General features: G+C 38.1%; 1 long non-coding RNA gene across 1 annotated transcript; it reads right to left on the reverse strand.

Annotated features, from left to right (window-relative positions):
- Positions 1–304: 304 nt before the first annotated feature.
- LOC119156500 lies at positions 305–2489 on the reverse strand. The gene is made up of 3 exons (XR_005107160.1): positions 2396–2489; positions 2161–2299; positions 305–384 (listed from the first exon to the last, which is right to left on the reverse strand). It is a non-coding gene; the product is annotated as an uncharacterized LOC119156500 (long non-coding RNA).
- Between the last annotated feature and the right edge of the window lie 7129 nt (positions 2490–9618).

A 9618-nucleotide genomic window follows, 5' to 3' on the forward strand; every position in this document is an offset into this window, starting at 1 on the left:
CCACCACAGAAACGAACTGACTTAGCAGTGAAAGGCCCTACTTGCTGGTTTCTAACTGAAATCATAAATATCATAGTTTGGGAGTTTAAGGAGAGATGAACAAGCAGAGCAGGTTTTCTTTTGGAAGCATAAAAAAAGTTTTTACTTTGGATAGGTTTTTGTTTATATAGCATCTCTAAGAGATACTTGCTCACTGATTATTTGATTTGTAAAGAATTATGTATATTTAAGAAGATATCTAAACTGCAAGTGGTTTTCCCTAATGAGGTGTATTTATGGAATGAAACTTCTGTCATACCTTGAGATATAGTCTGCAGACAAAGTGTGTGTTGGGGAGAAAATGGGCACCTTTACTTTCCTTGTGTCCATCTTCCTAGCTGCATGCTGAAAGGTAAAGGCAAAAGATAAGAGTTTCCTTTTGTTGTCGGGCACCCCCATTTTATATTTGTGTGTCTTGTGTTCAAGAGCTGTGGCCCCTGGCTTACTGCTGCTTCATAGCGCTCCATCCTGCATTTGCCTAGGTAAAAGGGGGACCAAGTACCTCTCCAAAGGATGTGTGATGTTACTGACCTGTAATCCTGCTTTGCCAGTAGGTAAGCATGATGGTGTAAGAGAGCTGGCTGTAATCATTTTTGGGCAGCAGGTGAAGACAGCTCTGTAAAAGAGCTGGCAAAAGGCCATTTTTGGTTATCTAGATCTAAAGATTGCATGAAAGGTGAACAAATCTTTCCCAGCAAAAAGCCATTATGTTGTTATGTGTTACTCCCTCCCCATCCATCTCTTGTGCTGTCATACCAGACCCCTGATGAGGTGCCTGAACATAAAGGTTTCAAATCTGTTCTGACTCATAACTCAGTCATCATGGCTTTGAGTGCTCTGAGATGTGTTTTAGCAATAAGACTTGTATTTGCCATTTCTTTTGCTCTTCTTTTTGGTGTGCAGGGGGTGGGAGCTAAGGTGGATGTATTCTGTGTTACTGTACTGCTGTAATAGTAGTATTCACAAATTAAAATGCAGTCTGGCAAAACGATTCACTTGAGAAGCTCTGGTGTATTTTGATTTACTCTATTGGTAGTGTGGAAAAGTGATGCTTTACAGAACTTCATCTGAAGTTCTCGGAGACTCTCAGAGAATCACGGTACCTGTGCTGTGGCTTGGACCTGGCTGAGCTGGGGGTTTGCTGAGAGACTTGGGAGAAGAAAGGAGTTGGCTCCAAGCACTTGAGGTTTTGCTCAAATTTCTAAGTGCTTCTGGCTCCACTATGAGAGAGCTCATGTGGCAGGAATGAAGCTGTAACTGTCTCTGAGGACCATAATAAACCTGATTTTTATTTCAGCTACATTTGATGGTGGTCATTTGGGCTGGGAAGAACTGCATGGATAAGCGAGATTTGGTGGGGCTGTGATGTGGCTCAGGGGTAGTTGCTTGTGGACAGCTAGAAAGCCTGCTGCCAAGTTATTTGAGGAAGTGCAAGCTATCTGTGTAACTGCTGTACTGCTGTGGTTTTCCAAAATTAAGGCTGTGTTCCCTTTCCTCTACTTAAGATTTTCATGCATGCTCCTTATCCAAAGATGCTTATGAATTAGAAATGCTGAGCTTGTTCAGGGAACCAGAGCTTTTGTGGACAGTACTCTTGTGATTTCCAAGATTTTTTGGCTGGTATCTTGCACTGATTTGTTTACACCAAAATGCTCCAGGAGCTAGTTTGTTTGGAGATGGTGATAACTGCTTTTGGCTCTGTGCTGTATGAGTTGCAGTTTGTGTATAAAAGATGGTAACCTTTGAAACACATTGGTTTTTATATTGCTAAGGACCTTCCAGAATATCTTTCTATATATAGAAGAAACCCCTGCCCACACCATCATATAAAAAAAACCAAAACAACCCAAACCAAACAAACCAAACAAACCAAAAAAACCCCACCTGAATCCTAGTAAAGCCAGCAGTGCAGCCAACACAAAAGATGTTAAGAGATGTTTTCACAGTGCTATGGATTCTGGCTGTCTGTCCTAGTCATAAGTAACAATTTGCTATTGTGAAAAGAGGCTTTTAGAACTTGTATAAACTTAATATATGATAAGAGAATTAATCTCTTGCTATTTATTGGTTTTGAGAAATAATTAAATTTCCGGATGATATCAAAGAGCAGCGGGTACTTACTTAAATGAAGTGCAGGTGGAATCTATTAATCTCATAGTATATGTGGCGTATTTATTTGCTTGAAAATGCATGGAGTCAGAGGGGGGCCTTGTACCAAAACTCCTGTCTCAGTTTGCTCAGTAACCCTTAATATAGGAACCTGATCAATAACAAAAGGAGAAATTCCTTTCTTGACACACCCCACCTCCCTCTGGAAGACATATTTGGCAGACTAGAACTATGGACTTGGCCATACCTGTGTGCATGATCCAGAAAACTACAAGTGGGGCATTGGTTCTTCATGGCAGTTCCCATCTCCCTTGCCTGGTGTCTTCTGATGACTGGAGGGAATAAATGCCTGTGGAAGTAGTATTTTAAAAAACACCTAACAAAAAACCCATCCCAAATCCAAACCAACAATAAAACAAAACCGATCCCCCTGCAAGGCACATACTGGGCTATCCCCTACCTGAAATGCGCTCCAATTCCTTTTCTCATTCTTCTGTTCCCTTTCTGATATAAGGGAGAATAAAACAGAAAAGAGAATATTGAATTGAATATAATGTGCAACATGTGAATAGTGGATTTTGAATAGAAGAAGCTTTCTACATCTTTATGGAAAAAAAAAATATTCCTAATACTTGCCTAGGTATTTTAGTTACTTTCTGGTAATCTATCTGCTATTTTAGGTGTTACCTGCAGCAAAATTTGATTAACAGATATGAATAAAAACAACAAAAAGAGAGATGATCACCGCACAGGAATGCTCAAGGCTTCTTTTCCCCAGATGCATTACTTTCTTTTTATTGACATTAAATTCATTAAATTCTGTTTTCCTTTTAGTGACCTAATTGGCTAAGACTGGGAAATTTGTGATCCTTCATCATTAGACTAAAGTTTTAAGTATCCAGAATGAGGTGGGGGTTTTTTTTGTTTGGGTTTTTTTTTTTTTTTTTAAATTATCAGCAAACGCTCTTGCTTTGTTTCTCTCCCCATTTTACCTTTTCAGGTTGTTTAAGAGAATGTTGAATAGCACAGGTCCCAGTGTAGATTCTTGGAGGATACTTCTTATAACTACTTTCAACCTCAAAACTAAATCTTTCTGTCATTTAACAACTTACTAGTTCTTGAAAGACACTGCTTTATCCCTTAGCAAAGGCAGAGAGCCCATAGAAAGGTAGTGGCTGTCAAAACCATTCTGAAATCTAAGCCAGCATCTCTGGGGGAAAATCCTAGCTCAGCATGGGCCGTGGGTTACCTGTATTAACACAGTGAATTCTTCAGGGCATTCTGAGGGATTTACCTAGGCATCACTTTGCGTTCGGAAAGCTCATTGACTCTTCCTCGTGAAATCATATTTATCAAAGTATCTATTGATTTGGACCTTTATATCTTACTGGCCTGCATAAGCAGACATTAAAATCCTTGGTCTGTTACTTGCAAGAACATCCTTGATTTCACAAGATTTGTGAGACATTTTCCCACTGCACTCCTCTGCAAGTGAGGGCAATTTTCGTGACGACTTAAGTACTGTAGTAGCTTGGCAAAATTTCATATTAGGAGTTCCCTTAGAACTCCAGGGTGAATACTCTGGTCTTGGCAATTTATGGCTACTCATTTTGCAGTGCTGGGAAAGAGCCACCTCTTTAACACTTCAGTTTGAGGCAGTTCTTCGGGCAGACTGACTTAGCTGGTGAACCTGCCTGACCTCCTCTGTACTGCACACAAATGGAAAGAATTCGTTAGCTTTTCTGAAACGGGCTTATCTGCTTAGGTGTTTATATCTTTTTGATCTGTTGGTTTCAGAAACTTTCAGGCAGGCTTCTGGCTTCCAGTATGTTTGAAAAAAGTTTTTATTAATAGTCTTTATACTTATAGCAAGTTGTACTTCATGCCAAGGAGGAAAAAAAAAATAATATGTTTTTACTTGATAGCATTAATTCCTTTTTCTGTATTCTTCATCTGGCTGTATCTTCCACATTTTACAATGTCTTTTTTACTTCTAATAGCAGTCCTTAGTCAGATGTTTAACCACACTGTCTTCTTATTGTTCCTTTCAGAGTCTTTTTCTGTCAGGTAGCTGTGAACTGACAGCCTTTATGAAATACTTTTGAACAACCTCTCTGCTGCATGTAATCACCCTACTCTTGCAGCTGCTCTTTTAGGCTTTATTTTAACTATGATTTCCATTTTTCTGTAATTTCCTTTATAAACTTCAGCATTCCTGTGGTGGAATTCTGAACTGTTTTCTCTTGTAATGTTGTTATAATTGACTATACTGAGGTCACCAAACAGCAATTTTTCTGGGTTTCGCCTTGAACCAGATCTTGTGTTGATTTGGAAATCACACTTTATGAGTTTTCTAACGTTATTTCTAAGCTTATTTAAAGCTCTGAATCATGCCGCCACAAGAGTATCATCCAATTAGTACCAGGGTAGCCAATGTTTCCCAATCCTGTCAGTCTTTGTGGCTTCTCTAATCCTCAGCACCATTCTGTGGTCACTTTTGCCATCCTAACTGGGCTTGACCTACAGTTTAGTTGGATACTGTAGACAAAATCTAGGAATAGTGTTTCAAACCAGAGATACCCTGTGGCATGGATGGAAGCATCCATTTTCTTTGATTTTTGTAACTGTTTAAAATACACTGTGACCTCTCCTGCTATGAAGTTTTGTTGTCACCCTTAGAAAAAATGTCACTTAATGTTATAGTAGCCCAAAATGCTTTTGAAATATAACGCCCTGCTTCAAATATAATAAATATTACATATTAAGTTTAAAGTTTGGAAGTTGCCTTGAATATCTGCAAAGGAAAAAACCCAAAATATCAGTGTGGAAAATGCCTGAGCTTTTGAGAAAGCTCAGATCAATGCATTGAAGCTCACCCCATCTCCACAGGGACAGTTCTGCTAGTGTTTATCAGTTAAATAAAGCAGAAATAGAACTTCTGCAGTGGAGAAAATGAAAGGCATTTTAGAAAGCCACAATTAGCTGCTCATCTTATGATCTCTGGCAAATGGATCCTGCTGGAGAGGACATTGCAAACAAAGGCCAATTTGCTTGCTGACTTTCTAGCATAGAATAACTAATTTACATCATTCAACAGAGCTGAAAGAAGCTGATGTTATTAGGAAGAAGGAGAATTTAACAATTATTGTTGTGAAATGAATTGAACAGTGTCTTTTGCCAGGGATAACAAGACTGAACTCTGACACTTCTCAGGCAGAATTACAGTGATAGTAATGAAAATTGCATAATGGACTAAAGTGCTGTGCAAAACATGAAACACATCCAGCTTTTATGGTAGACATTGTGTAGCTGAATTGTTCATTATTGGCTATCTCTATTTTCTGCAGTCTTGGAAAGGCACATGCATGATTTTGTATTGTGTACACTGTCTGAAGCAGAGTCCAGGAATAACATCTGTAGATACTGTTTTTCATTATTTCCTGATCAGGACTTGTGCGTAAGTCTGTAAAACAGTTTGATAATATACTGTATTCATTATATACCCAGCAGTCATCATATATCCGATAGTTAAATGCAGAAGCCTCTGAAAGGAATGTAGATTTTGAAATGGTATATAATGGCAGTAAACAGCTTAAGAAAAGAGCAGGTGAAGAAATCCCAGTCTACAAGAAACAAAAACTGAAGAACTTTCATGTCATTCCAAAGACCTACCCAGCCCACTGTGTTGTCTCTGACAGTGACTGGAAATGGATAACTGTCTAGGGAAGAGTGTGGGAGCCAAAAGAACATATACAGTTTCTCTGCAAGTGCTCTCTCAGGCTCCCATCATTTCCAGCTCGGAGACTTCCTGAGCCAGACAGAGCTTCTATGTATTTAGTAACATTCAATAAATCTTTCTCACGAACATGTCCAGTTTTCCCTTAAACACTTGTAAACTTCTAGCAACCATGATGTCCTACAGTGGAGTTCCTCAGCCGGACTATTCGTGTGAGGAACAGTTTCCCTTTAATCTATGAAGGAAAACCCTGACCTCTCAGCAGTATGACTAGATCCGTGACTTACAATGACCAGAGCTCTAAAATCCAGTAGCAGAGAGGCGTTATGGATGCCGACACTCAAGGTGAAGCTGGAATAGGAAATGAGATAAACGCCTTCTATGCATTCAGAAAGTGTCACATAACCATAGTTACCCCCAGACTGACACTGTCATTCAGAAGAGTTGTAAGTAGCCAGTCCTTTGCAGTAATTGCTGTGTGGGGCATTCCTTGGGGGCCAGCCTGCCTGCCAGCTTTAAACTTGGTCTGACAGGTCAGCAACACAATCTAATTGGGTTGTGCGTTGTGGTGAGCACATGTTATGTACACTTGGAAATGTGAGAAAAAAGGGAGTGAAATGAGCTAATTTGCTAGGAAAAGCAGAATTATTTTTATATTATCTTGAATTAGACTAGTCATCAAAGTCTTATATAGCAGGAAATCGGTAGTCTGTAGACTTGGAAACCAGTTGTTTTGCACATGCCTTCTCTTCTGTTTTCAGTGTCTTATGATTGTCTGTGGGTGTTCTTCCAAAAGCGGTTCAGTTATTGCTCTGTGCTTGGCTCTCGAGACCCTGCTGTTGAATCTTGATTTGCTTGTCCTTGTCAATTTGGAAATCTTTAGGTAGGCTTATTTTTTTTCTAGTCAGCGGTAGCTAACCCATTTGGAGTCATGGTCTATGACCAGACTCTAAGCTTAATTAGTAATAAATGAATAAAAAAAAAAGTCAGAAAAGCTGGCCCACAGTGAATTAATTTGCATATTCTCTGTTGGCTTGGAATCTGAATGGAAAGGTATATCCATGGTGCACAAGGCAAAAAGTCTTTGATAAATTAGCAGATGAAACAAGATTACCTGTGTTTAAAATCTGCCTCCCTCCTACCTTAAACGCAAAAAAAAAAAACCCAACTCATGTATCTTGTCTTTACTAAGATTCAACTTGAGTTAGTTACCTTACCGTATATTCAGAGGAGCTAACTAGAATGATACAGCCTTTTTTATACCTTTCTTTTTCTCTATAATATAGACATAAGCAATATCTAAAAATTAAGGAGAAAATAGCAACATTTCTCTGCTCAACCAATTAAGGAAACTTTACCTCCAATAAGAAATTGTCAGCTGATTTCTGGATATTCTTTGGCCACAGTGCATGGGCTTGGGTGTGTGAAAGGGAATTTAACTAAAGGGAATAGTTACGTGGGGTAGCACTATGTAAGCAGTGCTTGTTATATATTCACATTATCTGTGCTTTCAGGCTTAGCTAAAACTAGTATTAAATACAGCTGAGGCACCACCACCACACTACTGCCCACTTCTGAATCAATAACAGGGTTCAACTTCCATGTTGCTTGACTGAGTGCATGTATGTTTTCACATTATTTTATATTTTTTAAGGCAGAAGTGAGTAAAGATTTTTCACATAAGGTCTACTGGTATCAGATTGTCAGCAAATTTCTTAAAATCCATGTTTGCAATTAGCTAAGAAGTATTTCTTCTTGAGAAGAAAGCAAAAATAAGTTTTTTTCTGAAAAAACAACAGCACTAAACAGCTAGCAGGAAAAAAAATCAATAAAAATACTAAATTATGCAAAAAGAAAAAAAAAGGCTGGGCTATCCCAGAAATTCTATTTGTATCTTTTATTTAGCATACTAATATATTTTAAAGTAGAATTAAATAAGTAGCTAGTGCTTTTGTGTTTTGTGAAAATATGTAAAATTGGCTAAACTGTCAGTGTGATTTAACAATTGATTTCCTGGATGTACTTTAGTTTGATCTTTCCCTTGCTCAGTGAAAACATTTTATGCAAAGTAAGTGATACTGCTTTTCAGTGTCAAAATTGTGAAACCTTTCTCTCTGTCTAGGTAAATGTTTGTGTTGTAATTTGTTACATAAAACGCCTTAAAAAGTAAAGAAGAGAAGATTGCTTTGTCATAAACTTATTTATCTCAGCCAGAAAAATATTTTCTGCTGCCCAAAGTGCCTAACTCCACCTGTGTGGAAACCAATGGAGTTATAGGGCAAGCAGGCTAAAGCACATAAAGTGTGATGCCAAAAGCTGTGAGATTTATGACATTTTTAAGAAACCCAAGAATCTTGGACCTAATGATCCTCCCAAACTGAATTTGGATGCATGTCTAAATCTTTTTTTCAGTAATGCACTGAGTCATAACTCTTCAGTTTTAAATTGAATCAGGCGTCATTTCTGGACTTAAAACTTCTCCACCTTTGCACCTAGACTAAATTCAAATTTCTAGTGCAGAGAAAGGATCAGACTTTCAGTTGGTTTGAACTAACTCCATTTACTGTTGCAAATTTATCCAGACTTGTAACAGCCCAGAGTATTCAAATCCTGGTTTTGGAAGAGAAAAGCATTGACCATGTAGGCCAAGCAAAGATGGGAACAAATTTAGCTTTCTTGTAAAGCTAGAGAAAAGGCTAACTTACTCATGTTGAACAACTGCTGAGGTCTACCAAAAGTTTCTTTAACATGCTCCTGGACTGCCCTAGTAGCAGGACAATCTCAAACAGGTAAAGGGCATTTGTATTTGTGTTAACAGTCATTGAAGGCTGACAGCTGGAAAGAATTCTTATACAGATCAGATTAGATTTAAACTATCTTGATTTTTATTTGCCAAATTTACAATTAATTTTTTTCTTTTTGAATCAAAGATCTCAGATGAAAACGTTTCTGAAGTAAGGACTAGGTTAATTGTCTCCCTGTGATAGCTGTGGAGATCTTAAAAGGAGCTGCTATTCCCTTTTTTGTCCAACCTACTCAAGTTCAGTTCACAACTCTTCTGAAGGAGTAGAACTCAAATCATACATTGTACATCCTTCACCACCAAGAGAATTAAGCTCTTTGGTTTTTGAAGTATGTTATACAAAGCAACATGGCTCCCATGGGAAGGGCTAAAAGAGGTGTAGAATACTTTGTAATGTTTAGGAAACTTCTTTGGAAGTTCAGTTCCCCTCAGCCAGCTGAAGAAGTTGAACATGGGTCCCTTATAAGGTGGCAAAATGGTCTAAGCTAATCCTTGAACTTCCAGATCACTGATGTGAAAAAAAGCAAGTTCAGCATTCCACCTTCTCCAAACGTTTTTCCAGTCAAAACTGTTCTGCAAATAAGTGACCTGCATATAAAGCATCTTCTATCTGATAAAAGATTCTATAGCAATGGTTGTACCTTGTTAGTGCAATCGATGCCGGGAAAAAAGTTCTACTTTTGAGGGTTCTCTTTATCAGAAATTGAGACACTGTTTGACTGTTTCCAGATACTTATATCTATACAGTAAAGATAGAAAGTTTGTTTCCCAGATCAGTAAGCCTGCATTTAAAAGAAATTTAAAATAAATTAGCAACACAGAAAGAAGTATGCATGTCCCGAACTTTGTGAATCACTCATAAAATAAGAGAAACTTTTATTCCCTGGGAATAGAAAAGATGCATATTGCAACTTTTAATGAGTCATTTAAT

This window comes from Falco rusticolus, chromosome 13 (assembly GCF_015220075.1).
Source record: "Falco rusticolus isolate bFalRus1 chromosome 13, bFalRus1.pri, whole genome shotgun sequence".
Lineage (NCBI taxonomy): Eukaryota > Metazoa > Chordata > Aves > Falconiformes > Falconidae > Falco > Falco rusticolus.